Genomic DNA, 17959 nt, shown 5'->3' on the forward strand with positions numbered 1-17959 from the left:
GCATGGTATAAAAATATTTTTTTTTCCCCCTAGCTTTTAGAAGAACTGCTGCTGGACACCTCAAATTCGTGTAAACAGTAATAATTCTTCAGGATTTTGTCCCAATGGCTGAAACTGTTGCAGAACAGGGAATTAAGTTTTATTTCCATATAGTATAGTAGGATTCTATGTCAGATACACAGTAATAGCAAATGGCTTTTGAGTAACAGCAAAGGCTTACTGCTTTTATAATCATATGAACGATTCCTGGTGCATTTTTCCCAACTTGTGTTTTTAAACACAAAAAAATTGCTTTGTTTCAGGAAAAGGGGGTTAAGATACTGAATTAAGTTTTCAATTTCCCTGATCCATCTCAGATATGGAAGTGGGCACTGCTAGTTAGTACCAATAGTCTATACTGATTTCCTAACAGATTTCAGTAACAAGTATTTAAATAATTCTCAACAATATTCTTGAAACAGAAGCATAAATCGTAGTTTTGCCCAACTTTCATCCCAATTACAAAAATACTCAGTACTTGAGCAAGGGAGTATTAGCAGACCCGCAAATTGTGAAAGGAACTGTTCCTCCACTGAAACAGGTAAACTCATCTGCTGTTCACATCTGTTTCAATTCATCACAAGAGACACTACTACATAAACAAAAAAAAGCAGACAAGGCAATCTTCTCTTTACACCCCACACACCAAGTTCTCACTACTTGGACAGAAATCAGCAACAGCAACTGTGCCCCCAACTTCAACATCTCAGCTGGTGGCTCAGCACATCTCTCTCTCTCTCCTATATATATGTGTGTGTGTGCGCATATATACATACAATCAGGTGCAACTGGTAACTCTGGAAACACCCATTTTTAACATGAAAAAGTGTTAAGTATCTACAATTAACTCACCTACTACAGTTTACAGTTTCTATTCTGCAGTCATTCTCCACTGTGATTGCACAGCTGATTACTCCCACCCAAATGCTACACATCATTCAACCGAAACTTTAGCCTTCCATTAAAAATGCAGTGGTTTCCTCAGTTTGTCAGAATTATTTTGAATTCCAAATCCTAATCAAACATGTTGGTCACCCTTCATGTTATCTTGATTTAGCATGTAGATGCTGTAGTCCAAGTCACTCCTGAAAATACTAAAAGGCACACTTAAAGACGGACCTCTTCAGAAATTTAACAAATCTTTTCACTTTGGTTCTTCATCCATTTCCAGAGATAGTTTTCTAATCAGATATATTGCCACTGTACAAGTTTCTATAACACTGTTTCTGTTCACTGCCTTTTTTAAAAGTCAAGATGCAACTATCCGTTAGGTCCCTCACCCTGCCACAGAAAAAAGTTAAAACCAGATTAACTGGGGTTTGCTCTTGAAAAACTCGTATTAGTTGTTCACAAAGAGATTAGTATCTTCCAGGCGATTACTGGGGCCTAATAATTTACATTATCCATATTCCTCCAGGAATAGATAAGATAGCTTGTTTGTAAGCCTCTGGCTCCCACCTTTTCAAAGGCTGTTACGGGGTTTTGGTTTGGGGTTTTTTTTGTGGGTTTTCTGTTGTGGGTTTTGGCTAGTTTGTTTTTTTTTTTTCTTTAAGAAGCACAGTTGCAGTGCCTTTTTCCCTTCTCCTCTGGGACATCATCTGTCCCTCAGAATTTCACAGCTATTTTAGAATTTACTTCAGACTTTCTTTAAATTCCTAGCATGAATTTTAGGTGGATTAGTCAAGCTCAAAGGCTGTAATTTGTCACGTTAGAAGAAAACTCGCCTAACAGTTAGCTACCACCACAAGGGGCAGTCTTGTGCCCCTTATTCTCCGTATTACCGCTGCCTTCTGCCAGACTGAACCTATGATGACAGCTTAGGGAACCAAATTCACAGAAAGCCATCTCTCCTGTTTTTCTCCGTAAAACCAATTAGAAACAATTAGTCTTCTGACAAATTAGCTCTCTGAACTGCCAAGGGGCAGGGGAGGCAATGGGGAAACAAAGAGATAGATGATCCCCTTTGGTACCAACTAGCCATTAAACTGTCTTAGCTGCATCACTAAATTAAAAAATGTCTTTTTAAAAATATCAAGGGAAAAAAAAAAAAATAATTAAGACTCATGAAAAGCTGTGGCAGATAAACATTTCAGCCATCTCAGTATCACATACAATCAAGAAAAGTTCCTCTTGCTACAAATATTTACAGAATATTCCCTTCTTCTGCATATTCATTCATTGCTAGATGGATCTCACCTTGTTCCTCCTTTTGAGGTAAGTCTTTCACGTAAATATTAATTGTTCACATATTATTTGTTCCTATTAACCGGTTTCCACTTTTGGTGCATCCAGATTCCTGTGTTAAGGTAACCTTCCTATTGAAACTACATCGGAATAGCTGCAGTTGTCTTACAAAATTTCAGTCCAAGCTACTGAACAACACAGGAGACCTAGCAGTTTCTTCCCTCCCTCTCTCTCACCTTGCTTCTCTTAGATCTTTCATACATACCCTGTTTCACAACACGTACTTACTAAAGGTAGTTTACACTCACTGAAACTGCCTTCCACTTTTATGTTTAGTTACTTTCAACCTATAAGTTAAGCTCATACCCAGAAAAGCCTTCTTCTTCAGTTGCTTTCTCTGCCTGACATAAAAGCTACCAAAAATACAACTTTGGAAGTTGGTTGTGCTGTGATGCTAAATTGATCCTGTAAGAACGATGGTACTGTTCCTCAAACTTAATTCCCTCTACCCTGTACTAATGCTCATCCAAATTTGCTTTTAAAGCTATTCAGAGTGTTCGTCCAGAAAAGAAGAATCTGCTTGCCCACCCCTCACCTCCTCCCCCCGTTAATTTTCTGTCAGGTTAGCTTCCTACACTGGCTCATCGTGTGGTCAGACAATCCCAGGGTCAAAGGGATGCAGGAGCACTCAGCCCAGCAACAGAAGGTGTCTGAGAAGCAGCTTCATCACTTTTCACAACACCCAGCCAGTAACATGAAACTGCACCTTATTCATCCCATTATATTCCTATCCAGAAAAGTTAAAATTCCAACACTTATCAGATTACCCTGCTAGTTGTTTAAACAAACAAAAGCTTGACAAATACTTTCCTCCTCTAGAAGCTTTCCTCTAATTAGTCTACAGGAAAAGCCCATCAAAACAGCAACCTTTCTTCTGACTACCAGGAACGCAGCAAGGCATAATGTATTTATATTTCATAAGCAAAATTGTATCTCTACACCCTTCCTTATTCTATAGTCCATTTCCATTAATTTTGAGATACCAAGTTTGTCCCTTGTATCCACTCTTACTGTATCAGTATTGCCATTCATGTTCCAAAACAAAGACTGATGAGATAATCTAAAGCAAGCTGGCAGCAACAAAGGCACTAAGGAGAACAGGAACACAGCAGAGCAGCTCTCACTGCAACCTGAAGGAATTGGAACTTCAGTTCTGCTTTGGGGAGAAACAGGACCTCTCTCAAATGATAATGCAAGGACAAGGGTGTAATTCTTCAAAACAAGTTTAGTACTTGCCTGATTGTTGCATTTGTAGCACACTACGTTAAAAAAAAAAAAGCTGAATTACAATCATTAGAACACAAAGAAAGGATACTGTAATTGTGCTTCAACCTAACTACAAGTAGGCACTCTTGCCTGCAAGCAGAAACAAGCAGAAGCATAGCAACTGAAAGAAAGCAGTATTTGCCTTCTTTCACATTTTGGTAATAACTTGGTATGTTTTTGGCAACATGACTGTTGGATTCCAAGTTAGTTACAGTTTCCCCAAAAAACCTGGTATTGACAGAATACAAAGATGTCTTTGACAAAATATTTACTCTGCAGCACACCTCAGAGACTATATTCAAAGTCAGATAACCACAACACAAAACATTAAAACACTAAGTGACATAACCCTGCCATTACGAGTTGAACAAACCAAAGAGTCATAATGCACATTATCATCCTGGAAGTCAATTAAAAAAAAAGTTACTGCAGCAGCAGTGATTGCATCTTCATAAGAATAAAAGGAAACAACCAAAACAGCCAACTCTGAAGTCCAATGCATAAAGCAGAGCAGAAAGTCTCCGAAGTCTCAAAGCCTCCCCTGAGAAAGGGAGTGCTCTCTTTGCTGGGGGGAAGCAAAAGATGGGGTGGTGGAGGAAAAGCAAGTGGAAAGAATTTTAAAAATAGTGGTACTTATAAAAAGGGCACAGGAGTGAGTTCAAGTCACTTGCAAATCACATCTTCACCTCTGAAATACAAAAACTGTAAGAAAGAACACTACAATGGATTCTGTATTTACTGGGAACCACATCAAACCACTGCCCATCTACTGGTCTCCGCAGACCTGCTGAATTACATCAGCACGCCCAAGGAGAATCCTCTCATATTAATTCCTAGCCTGACAAGTACTTTCCAAAGTTACAGTCTCACACCTTACACTATAAAATTTAAGGTCCAGGAACTAAAAAGGATACCAGTTTCAACAGGTAGTTGTCAAGAAGCATTAGGTTCACAAGTTACACTAAAACAGATCACGGTTGAGACAGAATGAAGGACTACAAGTATACAAACTCACAGGACCATCTTTTTTTATACACATTGTACCTTCTAGCAACTTGTGATCCAAAACTTTTAGAAAAAACCTGAACACACGAGAAGAATCCAACAAAACTGCAGCTCATCTTAAACACACGCTACTCTATAATTCAGATGAAATAAGAAAACATTAGGAACTGAAAAAAAAATAAAATATCAGAAGTTATTAATTACATCATCCAGACGTGATTAACTGGTGCAAGAGCAACCTGATTCCAGGCTATAAGGTAAAGATTTTGGGCTGCTAAGTTCACAGGGACAATATTGTTCCTACGCCTAGGTTATCTCACATCAGCAACATTTACTGGTGGAAGGATAGTGGAGGACACCACAGCAAAGCTGCTAGAAGACTCAGCTTGCACACTGAGACTGTTAGACCAACTCATCCCACAGCATATGGTGTGGACTACTAAAGCACTTCTGTGACCTCCTGTGTGCAAATCACTCCCCAACCTCCGCCTGTCCGTGGCTCAGTGAGCTCTGGAATACGTATCCTGTCTCTCAGCCATGAGAATCTCAGTAACCTGCACGATCAGGGAAGGCAACCTCTTTCAGAAGAGTGACAATCAATCACTCTAAAAGGAAATTTGACAATAGATTCATTCCAATAAATCTGTGCACAAAGGAGAGACGGAAAGGAATAAACCAACCAAACTGGCTCATTCTCTTTGCCTTCTCCTCCTGTTAAAAGACCTTAGATGTCCTGCAATTTACTCATCAGACAACTTCTATCCAAGATTAGGAGGATCGCAGAGAGCGATCACAGAGAATTACAGGGAAAAGAAATTGGTATTTTTTTAATGCTACCCCTCATTCACATTATTTCCTTCCCCCTCCCTAGAGCCAATTCAGGTATCAGAAATGCATTTCTGTGGGACTCTCTGGGGGGTAGTTATCTGCCACTGCAATAGAAAGGGCTCACCCAGGGACAGACAAGAACCAGTCTGCAAGCAAAGGCCCAGAATGCACAGCCAGAACAGAGTAGCCATCTCGGATCAACGTAAACCGTTCAGAGACACTCCAGATTTCCTTTGCATTTCTCTCATCTTCAGGGCAGCAGGTGGCTCTAGTATGACTGAAAGCAAAAATGCCAAGTTCTTCCTGAACAACAGGCTTCACAGTTTATTACAGAAGCACTTATTACAGAACCATAGCACACACTTTCCATTTTACTACCTCACACACATATCCAGTCACACGTAACTACATGCAAAACAGCAAAGACATTCTGACAAGCTTGTTACAGAATGTTTCCAAACAGCTGCTGGTAAAGAGCTCCAAACCCAACTGAAGTTGTACTGATGAGGGCAATCTGATCCTGCCTTGCAGAGCACAGAAGTCTTCAACAGGTATTCTGGCACAAGATCAGTCCCTGAGTTACACTGATCCTTGACTCTGAGATAGCAGAGCCCAACTCCTGAATACCAGCTTATAGACCTGACCTTTGATAGCGGCAAGGCAACAGTTATGTTGGTAAGCATAAATGCAGCTTCTACCCTCTTGACCTCAAGTACCTGAATATCATAAAATGTGTTACCAATGGTTTAAATTTGGTCACAGCAAGCACACATGATCAAAACAGAAGTGGTGGGTCAACACAGCAGCATTATGTTGTTCCTTGCTCTCCCCCCGTGATGGGTCGGTCTCGAGGAAGACAGATCACTTCCCCCCCACCCCGCCCGGCCCACAAGCAATTGTCAGCCACCTTTCTGTTATGACTACTAGCATATATGGACACAGGGTAAGCACCTTCTCACATCAGTGTAAGCTGCCTGAGGATTCACCCAAACCACATGGCTGTAGATCTTCCTTTCCAAAGCTGCAAGATCTCTCAAAGCCCTGAGCTGTTTCATACAGTAAATTGTTTTCTTGTTACTGTAGCAGAGCCTAAAACTATCCCTTTGTGTTCCAAACATGGGGAAAAAATATGGAGATTGCTTCTGTTGATCAACTGATGTCAGTCTCATGAGCAGTCAATTAAGAAGGATTCTACAGTAATTACTATAATAATTAGATCTCTGCTACAAATGCCAACTTAAAATAGCTGCATAGGATTAAACAGCAAATGCTTAGTGAAAATGTGATCTAATTTACTTTTAAAAATACATGATTTTGTAATTAACAGACTATCAAGAAACCTAGGTAATTATTAGTCTTTCTATCTGGAACACTGGTTAGAAATGAGGTCAGCCACATTGTCTTGAGCAACACAGCTGATTGCTTTCCCCATGTTCAAATCAGACATCTCCAAGAGCATGCACGGAGTCTGCCCTTTTCTTGGAAAAATCTTGCTGCCATATTTGTGGACTTCCAGCAGCAAAGTACTTATAACTTCTGGGAAATTTTCACCTGCTATGCTCACTCAGTGAATGGTGTGGTAGGAGGGAGAGAACACACAGGGCAGTTGACTCAGAAGTCTAACAACATTAGTACTAGAGATCATGACTATGCTAGAAGAAACGGAGAGTGATTTACAGTCCTGTTACCAGAAGACTGAAAATTATTTTTGTGTCTTAAATTACTGTGGAAAACAGACAGGCAAAGATTAAGAAATCAATGAGATTGGCTCAAGACACACTAGAGATGATAACGTACACAACCTAGGAACAGGGAAAATGCTATTATTTAACACATACATTAATTACACAGTATAGTTCACAAGCAGATTTTAACACCCCAATCTTCCCAGGCACAGATCCCATTCAGACTACCTAAAAAGACTGAAATTACTCAGCTGCTTGCCAAATTGCCACTGCACTACATGCATTCAGTACCACAGGATACATAGTGTAAGCTTGAAATAGTCTGTTTAGGAATTGCCAACAGCTCAATACTAGCAGTAGTTATCCCACCTCTTCAGCATTGGTAACAGCCATAAAAATTCCCCATCTTTTCCTCTGTGATCACTTTGGCTCTCATGGAGCTCCACAGGCTATGCAGCCCTGTAACCCATGGAGGGGAGGGGAGTTACTCTTAAGTGAGTCTTCTGCTGCTAAATCAGTTCACAGACAGGTAATGTAAAGACCATGGCAAGGCTCTAGGAAAACAACAGAGTTGCTGCTCTTCAATAACAACACAGTCAAACCAGCTCAGCCCATCTCACATGACTCTGCTGCACAGCCACATTTGACAAGATTCCAGACTTAACTGCAAACCTGTCGAAGTCCCCCTTCCTTACCACAGGCCACTGTTCCAGCTGTATCATTGGTATTTCTGAGACACATTAAGATGCTTTTAATGTATTACTTAAGTAGTCCAGGGCATGACCTCCACGGTGAAATCAGACTGTAACACAAAATAAACTAAGGTTTGACAGAGTTTACAAGAATACAGCTTTCAGGATACTGTCTACAACTGAATGAGAACAGCCCTTAGAATTTAGCCTTTCCTTCATAGAATCATAGAATGTTTTGGGTTGGAAGGGACCACTAGAGGTCATCTAGTCCAACCCCCCTGCAGTGAGCAGGGACACCGCTAACTAGATCAGGTTGCTCAGAGCCCCGTCCAACCTGGCCTTGAATGCTTCCAGGGATGGGGCCTCCACTACCTCTCTGGGCAACCTGTTCCAGTGTTTCACCACCCTCGTTGTAAAGAATTTCTTCCTTATATCTAGTCTAAACCTACCCTGGTTTAGTTTGAAACCATTACCCCTTGTCCTGTCACAGCTGGCCCTACTAACCTTATCAGAGGTTTCAGTTACAAAGCCATTTAGGAGAACCTAAGCAAATCTTTATAGCAAAATTATTTTCCCCTCGTATGGGGAAAATGGAAGTGCAACTTCAAGATCATTTCATCAGTTGGCTCATAATAAAATTATATGAAGTCCCCAAGTTAAAAGATAAACACAGCAGTATCTTGCCGGTTGCTTAAACATTACTGTGTCAGCAACACTGCATAACAACTCGATTTTGCATGGCAAAGCTGTACACTTGGATTCCAGCATTTTTGTTAGTTACAGGGATTGATACTACTGTTAACAGTACTGAGCACTGATTTTAAAAAGCAGTGTCACTTGAACAACAAGTAACATGGTATAGCCTAACTTCACAGCAAACAAGCCTCTATTCTGTTGCACTACTCTTCTGAACAATACTAACACGCACATGCACACAGGGTTGCGTGTTCCAACACAGACAGGGGTGCCTCAGCTATTCCAGTTACATACCATAGTAGAATACCATACACAGCACTGGGTGAAGTTAAAGGTAAGCTATAAATCTACATTTAGGTAGATAAGACCTAAAAAGAAGTCAACTGAGTTGAGTAAAGTTTTATGCTACATTTCTCCCGAAGTTTTATTTGGCAACTATGGAAAAAAAAACCCCCTACCACTCCTTCTATAGTTGTTGTTCCTCAGACCAGGTTTTCAAATGATCTTCATTAAACCAACCCCTTTTCCTTTGCAGTTAAGGCATACCTCAATCTAGATCCATTAATCAACTTGGCAGCAGCACAGAATCACCAGGCAAGGGAACAAAGCCGTAACATACAGTCTTGAGGAGTCCCTCCATCTCCCCAGTATTAATCTACTGAAGGCTTAAAAACATTCCCTTCCATAGATCAGACTGCACAAACTGCAGAGATCAACAGCTTCTCAGGCCTACATATGCTCAAAGATTCTGCAGGAAAAAAAAACAAGTCTAATTAAGAACAGGATTTTGTTTCTTTTGCTAAAAAGATCTCAAAAAGATTACCCAGAGCTACTATTTTTCCCTCAGAATTTGCAGTTGTGACTCTAAAACTTAACATTACCTAGAGCTTGAAGGTCAGATATCTAACCACCAAATCATGCAACTACCCAAGGACTTTAAACAAATATATGTCCAAACTGGTTGACTGGGCTAACCTAAATGCTAAGTATTACTAGTAACCGAACTCTTCAAAGAATGCAGAAACACTTCTGGAAACTAACTCCAAGACAAGTGTGGATTTTATCAGAGTGCCACTTTGCCTAACACCGTCCCAGAAGAGGAGCCCATGGGCATCCCTACCAAGGGCAGCAAGAACAGCACAAAAACCTCAGCCATACTTACACTGCTGTTCTCTCCCTGAGCCACCATATGAGAAGCTGGGAGTGCAAGCCACACTTATTTTAGTCTGTGTGTTTTGTAGCCTGATAACTTTTTCTATGAACTTTTTAGTCCAGTGTACGCTATGCAACTCTAATGTTAATAAAGAGGCTTAAGAGATATCCAACACATATACAACTTCACTTCTGGTTGGGGGAAAAAGGCAAATGAACAAAAAGTAACATAAAAAGATGAATCAGTGAGTGAACCATGGGGTTTACGTGGGGTCTGTAACACACAAAACTACAACAGCTGTACCATCCCATTAAGAGTGCTTAGTTTACACCATTCTTGTCAGGTTTAACTACCTCTTCTGTGAAGTACAGTTTCATGACCTCAAGTAATCATTCACATCTAAATAGTAATAGAACTTGATTGATATTTCTACCGAACATTACACAATATTCAAGTTATGTGGGGAGAGCAAAACCACTATCAAGAAAACCAACTATCACCATTTGTGTAAATTTGTTCATTTGTGAGTTAAGGCTCAGCATTTCATGTCAGGGAACCAGAAAGAAGTTTCCCTCAACAGCCTAAACAGTCTACGCACCTTTTAAGAAGTCACATGTGCCTTCCATATAAAAAGCTCATATACAGTTCAGTTAAAAACTTCAAACTAGAAAGCTTCTAGAATATCACCTGAAACTATCAAGCTTATTTCAGATTTCAAAAATGAACAAACAAAACCCACCTTTTAGAATTAACCACTTCAGTGCTATAGGAAAGAAATGTCTATAGAAAAAGTACATGGTCAATCACAGTAATGATTAAAAGCTAGTCTGTTAAACAAGCATGCTTTTGTAGACTTCATAATATCTGCATTTTAAGTACTTTATTCCTCTGTATAACACACAACACAAATAAACCGTCATATAGTGATGAGCAGAAACGTGAGCTGTACAAACACACACAGGCTGGCAAAGACTATACCTAACCTTGCCCTTGAATAACAGTCAGTGTCAATGGTATCATAAGTTCCCATCTCGCATTTCTCCAAATTACAATTTTTTTATAAGAAAAAAAAAATTCATTGCAGTTTTTAACTCTTAGTAAGAGAAGAGGCTTTTTGATCTACCAAGACAGCAAGGTATAAAGAGAGCTGCTAAGACATTTGAGAAAATGAAAGTCGTCCCCCCCCCCCTCTGAGTACAAATGCTACCTTCAAGAGTTGTACTGCATAAGGCATCTAGTAAAGAAGAAACCTACTTAGGAGTTAGCACAGAATTGCTCTAGTCAACTACATTTTGTTAAAATACATTCATTAAAACACAAAACCTACCAATCTTTTTCAACTAAACTGACCTAGCTTCTGTATTCACAAGACACAAGACATCGGAATTTCAGGTCTGATGACACAAAGGTGGAGAAGCGCTTCTTCAGTAGTGACAGTGGCAGGTGCAATACTGAATAACTTAAAATAGATTTTCTGAAGATTACACCACTGTGATGAGCTTATCTATGTATTTCCTGCTGCAGCAGCTTGCAAATCTACATGGCTCATTCTAAGCCAAGAAAAGTGTCTGAACATTGCTACATTTGAATGCACAAAGATGCTAACTAGAGCAGAAGCCTGTATTAGGATGGTAGGCTTGGACAAAATAGCAACTTTAAGAGTTTCCTGATCAGTAAAAACGTTTTGAACGACAGAAGCGCTACATGCACTATGAGTCAGGTGCCCAATCATTATTCTTTATATGTCAGCTATTCTTGGTGTCTTGTAATCTCCGAGTTTATTTAGATTGCCTTTAAAAACACAAGACAGACTAGCATTTCAAATTCATGACCTTTTACATGCCATTATGATCAAACTCGTTTTTAAGGCTGGTACAAACACTGAACAACTAAGACAGGTGAGAGACAGTAAAGTCATATGGAGGAGGGAAGGAAAGAAAGAAAGAACAGAGATGAATGGGAAAGATTTACTGTAAGGACAAGCATTTCTTTAATGCTTGGAAGCTCAATGCATTATAACTGTAATTGTTATTCTCTCTGTGTACACACTGAGAGTTAAGTGTCTGACTGGGACAAAACAGGACTATTGAATGTGATCTACAAGGAGATAGCGTCAAGTTAGTTCAGGCCACACTGTCAATTTTAGCCCAACCAAGTTTTTGCTGGTTTGGGGTTTTTTTGTGGTGGTGGTGTCCCTCCTCCCCATGCCTCTCCCCCCCCCAAAGTGGTGGTATTGTAACACCTTTCACTTACCCAGCATTCAAGTCAGTTTATTACCTTCATTTATTAAAACAAACACAAGCCCCACACCACAAAAGCAAACCAACAAACCTGCACACCAACACAAAACTTCCACACCTTTCCATCATTCCTGAGGTCTTCACTCTTTTTGTCTATTCCATTAGTAAAAGCCTCTACCCACAACACAAATTAAGCACACTCGATCTCTCAAGGAACAGATACATGTTATTTCCTCCACCTCTCACAGGCAAAAAAATTGACCGGCAGGAAGGGGTTCAGAACAGAGCTGCCTGCTTCTCCACCATGTGTGCAGCTGGAGGCTGTTACTGATTCTTAATGGGCAATTCCTGGCTGCAGGGGAATAAAGTTACAGTGGGTATGAATATCCATGATTTAATGTGCCTATATAATATATATATTAATATACCGAAGTGTAACACAGACTTCTTAAGACTGCTTTGTGCCCTTCTCAAATACCAAGTCCAAGAATATATCCCACATATCAGCAGAGAAACCCATTTACAGGACTTCAGAAAACACACTCATGCTAGACATCCTACCTCTCCCTCTCACCACCTAGAGCCATGTAAACTACCAGAGGTTGCAAGTGAGATTTTGTACTTTGCATGAATTCATCACATCCCTTCTGTGCAAGGAGTGTTTTCGCTATACTGCCATTAATGAGTAAAAGATTATTTAGCACATTACATCTTGAAAAACATCAACTTGACACTGCACATTCTTATAGAACAGAATTCAGAGGTGCATAACATGTTATGCTTTTAAATTACCAATTACATCCTCAGTTTCATACTGCTTATCACATTAAATGCTTTGATCATTCTGCATGACTCATGCATTTTTTTCCCCCATGCTGAAAAACAAAGGACCAAGTAGTAACTGATCAATAGAAAGCAAAATCAACATTATAATGCAAGGTGAGAAAAACTAGGGATAAGTGTAAAATGTTGTTAACATGAAACTCTAACCGAGACAACAAAGTACTTGCCACAGTTCGCTATCACAAAGATGTGTCTGTGGTATTTAGGACCACACTTAAGCCCCAACATTGCAGGGGTAGGCTGTTTCCTTTAGGCTTACTGACACGACATCACTGAAATATGGAAAGAAAAGTCTTCAAGACTAGTACTTCAGAACTTTTTATAATGATAGCTTGAAGACCACTACAAGATTTTTCACATCTTTTGCATTTTTGGGTATTTCTGGCAGCACACTTGTTCTGATAACTACCTACTTGAAGTTCTCAACCACATGATATTGTAAGACTTTTTCCTTAAGTAGGCATTTTATTCTTTTCCCAATTGGTAAGTTAAAGGCAAATACCCTATGAAGCACTATTAGCTATCCACAAGACAATGTATTCTACTTCCTCCATCTATTCACTGTTGTGACAAAGATTTGACCTAGCACAGTCAATTCAGTAAGCCAAAGTAAGATGATGTTTTCTCCATCTCTGAAAATGATACTGCTGCCAAAAGCTGGCTTAGGACCTCAGATTCCAATTCCACCTGTGCAGACAGTGCCATCTGCTGAAGTGGTGGTCAGACTTCCTTCAAATCCTCAGCAATAGATGCTGTCTATCATTTTCAGGTAATGTGAATGCGTAATTCATATTTAACAAGCATGAAAGAGCAAAGTATTGAAACAATCCAGACAGTAAACTTCTCAGCTAGTATTTAGCTCTATGACCATCTGAAGAGAAATTACAGTGCAGCCTAACAAAACATACACACACACTCTCCCTGTTAACAGTCGGAATAAACCACAAAAACAAGACAAACACCCAGTATATACAGAATTGAACTGCACATACACTCCTGAACACAGTGCAAAACAGTCTGAAATAACAGACTCTCTCCAGCAGATTTATTGCTCGATGTTCCCCTTCTCTATTAACTAAAAAAGTGCTTCTTAGCCAGAGTTGTTCTGAGCACAGGTCAAGTAAGAGGTCAAACATTGCTGAGACTGGACAATGATATTCATGAGAAGGCTAACATTGGAAATCATCCAGATTATTTTTTTCCAGGAAGTTATACCAAGGAAATTACAATTTAATTTAACACAGGCCAAAATAAAATGTCAGATACCTCACTTCTTTAGTTTTTCAAATTACAGAGTTAAGCCAACCACTGGATACAACATACTATCCTGCCATACAACGACAAAACTGTTATCTTCTGACTGGACTAGTCCTGCAACATACCCATGACATTACACTTACAAAATTATAGCTAGTAGATAATTTGCAGTACACTTCCCTCAGTAACATAAATGTATTAGGAGCACTTCAGAGCTTTTCTTCCTTCACCAGCTTCCCCAGACTTTATCAATGCTAAGGTTTTGTCTTTATTTCTAGGACAATCTGTAGCTCACACTCCAACTACCTAAAAGCTGGCTAAAGCTCCCAAAGACATTTAACAACTACCATCTACCAGCTCACAGTCTTTCTGCGGTAAAATACAGATGCGATGGAAAACCAGGCCAGACAGAAAGGTTAATGCATTAACTGCAACAACTTCCTCCAATAAAACCCTGAAGATCATCAAAAAAACCTCACCGCTTTCTGTTCCAGTCCAAGACATGCCGAATTTGTTTTCAATATTTAGCTACCATTAAAACAAATTTCTAAAAATCTTCAAGACAAGACACTCAGAGGAAATACCTCTCCTTCAGGAGACAGGGAATGAACGCGCAACAGAAATTTCTGTTAATCACTCTTATCCTACAGCTCTGGTAAAGACAGGTTAGACAGAGGGACTCTTTGTAAACACGCACCTTTCACTGATTTCCCACACGTACTTTTTTCCTCACTGAACAAACATTATATTACTGACCAAAAAAGGGAAGCTGCTTTACTTCAGTTTTGGTAGCTCAAGTTCTTTCCCCTCATACAAGCAGCAAGAAAATAGTCTTGCCTATTGACATGAAGTTCCAACACGATGAAATACATTAGTTGACCAAGTCTGACTGTGAGTATTAAACTACATTGTTCCTAATATTTGAACAGTATCATATAGTACTTGGCCTACTTTAAGACCACAGCATCTTCATCAGAAAGCAGAACTAGTGCACCAATATTAATCATAACTTTCTTCTAACAAAACAGAAGATAAATAGCAAGAGAAGGGTAAACAAGGTCATTGTGTCTGGCAAAGAACACATGAAAGTAAAAAATAATATAATTATTGAGAAACAGAAGAGAGTGCATAAATTTATCGATAAGCATCTGAACGATCGATTAGTTTTGTGCAAGTAACCTGCTTCAAGGATTCCAGTACTGTACAAAATACAAAATTTCTGCAGGGCTCAAACTCCAGTTAGCTCTTACCTGTAAGCCTTACTCCTAAACTTTCCAATAAAACCACCCTGTCATTTTAAATTCAGCTCTTTTCTGGGATACAATATTTACAGTTCAGTAACCTAGATATAAGTCAGATAACAATACTGTAAAAATCTTCTTCCTGACTTCAGTTCCTATTTTCTACCACTTTTCGGAACTCTTTTTCTGAAAATCAAATGACAGAAAGGCACACAGGACATGTCCTGCCGAAATACTAATACAGGATTGGGGGTGAGGGGTATAGATTTATCATACAGTTAAAAGCTGCATTTCTTAAGCAAAAATATAGAGGCAGAGGGGAAACCAGGAATACAATTTTATCACCAGTGTTTAAAGAAACTTACGGAGAACAAAACTAGAGAATTTAGAATCACAAGAGAACAAGGCATTTCAAATAACTAAATCTTGGGAAACGCCTCAAAGAAAAGACGTTACGACTATGTAGACAGTCAGACTAACACAGGGAGAGGTAATGGCACAGACAGAAGAGGAAGAAAATCAAGTTGTATAAAGTGTTTCCATACCTACACAGAGGAAGGCATTTTCTGTGAGACTTGAACCCTTCTTCCCCTTCCAAAACAAGTTCTGCATCTTCAATGCACAATCATTACACTTGCATAACAGCACAGCCTTGTGCAAAATCCACAAGTTTTGAAAAGGAAAATCTGGAAACAGAAGCCTATGCAGAATCCAACTTTCCATGCTAGCATACACCTTCCTAGCAGCCATGCTTTGAGTTAGACATCTGATCAGCGAAGAATCTGAGAACTCTTCAAATTGTAATAGGAAACAGACAATAGCATGAAATGTATATACAAGGGCAGCCTTCACTACAAATCTCTCTCCTCAAATGTAAGCTTGCTAAGTCTTCCAGGCAGGCTACAAGATCTCCAATTGATTTCTCTTTACAACTAGGAAGGAACAACCTTGAAGTCATGAAATTGGTTATAAAGGCATGAACGTAAAAGCTGTTGGAAAGCTTCCAATTAAAAAAGCATGAATTTCTTAACTCCTGATTAAATAAAAGGAAACAAATCTTTAGAAGTGGTACTTAAACCTGAAGAGGATAGTTTCCTCTCTCACTGAAACTACCTCCTCAGAGACTGACAGACCAGGAAATTCTCAAACTTTTATTCCATCCTCAATTCATGCAATTCACCTTCACGTATTTGCTTAACCAGAAGGATCCTCCCAGAACAGGGTTAGTCCTTGAATGTACAGACAGCTGAATACACAGAAATACACATACACTGGTGGAAGGGAGAGCATTCTGATGCATTACTCATTTGATGCATTTGTTGATATTATATCTAGCTTTTCCTCTTCCAAAGTGGAAATGAAGTAGAAAAAGAACCAGTAACAGTAGTCTGTTCTAGCACAGCAGACTCTCACACACACACACACCCCTATTCCTTTAAAACAAAGACTTGAAAAAATAATGTATTAACTTACAGGTATTCAAAATTCACACTCAATACTCTTTACAAATTGACATTAAAATATCTGCATATACATTTCTGAGGAATATGATCATATAACTATGGCACAACTATTGAGACAGCAACAAGCAAAGTGATCTACTCAAAGAAAACATTGGCAGATTTAAGGGCTTGCTGCGTTGCACTTTTTCTCTACTCCAAACAAATCAGTATTAGGAAGGTTCCTGTGAACAACTTAAGTTTTACTGGAATAAAATACAGGTTGTATTAAAATGAAAAGAAAAATAAAGCCACATCACCCTGATTCTCAAGCATTAAGGTTGCTGAATTATTGCCCCTTCCCATTATTGTTATTAATATTTCACTGCATACAAGTAATACCTGATCCTTTGCTGAAATCCATTATATGATAGATGAAATCTGAAAAACAGCCAGGAAGATAACCTTATGGGGCTCCTCCTTGAGACACGCTGTGAAAATTTCCAGAAGGTAAAGCCTTTCCATACATGCCTGGCTTTAATATAAGCTCCTGTCCTTTTAACTCCAAAACCTTGCCAGTTGTATTACTTCTTGTGCTATTAAGAATACTGCTAACGAAGTTATCTGTGGGATTTCCCGCCCCCCCCATCTTAATGTAAGTAATTTGAGATATTTTTAGTCTCTTCCAATGGTTAACCATCCTTGTTGTAAATAAACAAGTACTAAGCAAGTCTAACCTTTTTTATTTTATGTCTGAACACAAATAATTGGTTTCACTGTAGTAAACTCTGCTACACATAAAGCCACTGTGGTTACACGGCTTCTCTTTGTGCAATTACTGGGACGTCAATAAAAGGTTAAAAACAATTTTAGTGTGCATACATCAAACTAGTTCCTTAAGACTGCTCTACACTTAGCTTTTCTGGAACAGCTTTTTTTAGGAGGAATTGAATTGCTTTTATATACATATATAACTCATAGACGATAAACAAACTAGAAAAAGAACATCTTCCACCCAGAATACAAATGTCCTGACTTGAAATTCTTCCAAAGTGAGGTTGTTAATGTATATCCCCCATTATTTCCAAACAGAACCTGGACTTCCCAGAGAAGCCTCTAAACTGCGTAAGGCACTGATGTTCAACCAACTCTTCCTCCCTATTTTCTGAAACCTTAAGTATTTTCAACATTACTTTAGCACATGACATGTACACCTTCACCATTACTATATGTTTAACAGACTCCATATAGAGAACTAACATCACATTATCAAACTACTTTCATGGCAGTCCCCTGCTCACAACTTCAAGGTAGTACCTGACTTCTCTATG

This window comes from Egretta garzetta, unplaced genomic scaffold (assembly GCF_000687185.1).
Source record: "Egretta garzetta isolate BGI_Z169 unplaced genomic scaffold, ASM68718v1 scaffold369, whole genome shotgun sequence".
NCBI lineage: Eukaryota > Metazoa > Chordata > Aves > Pelecaniformes > Ardeidae > Egretta > Egretta garzetta.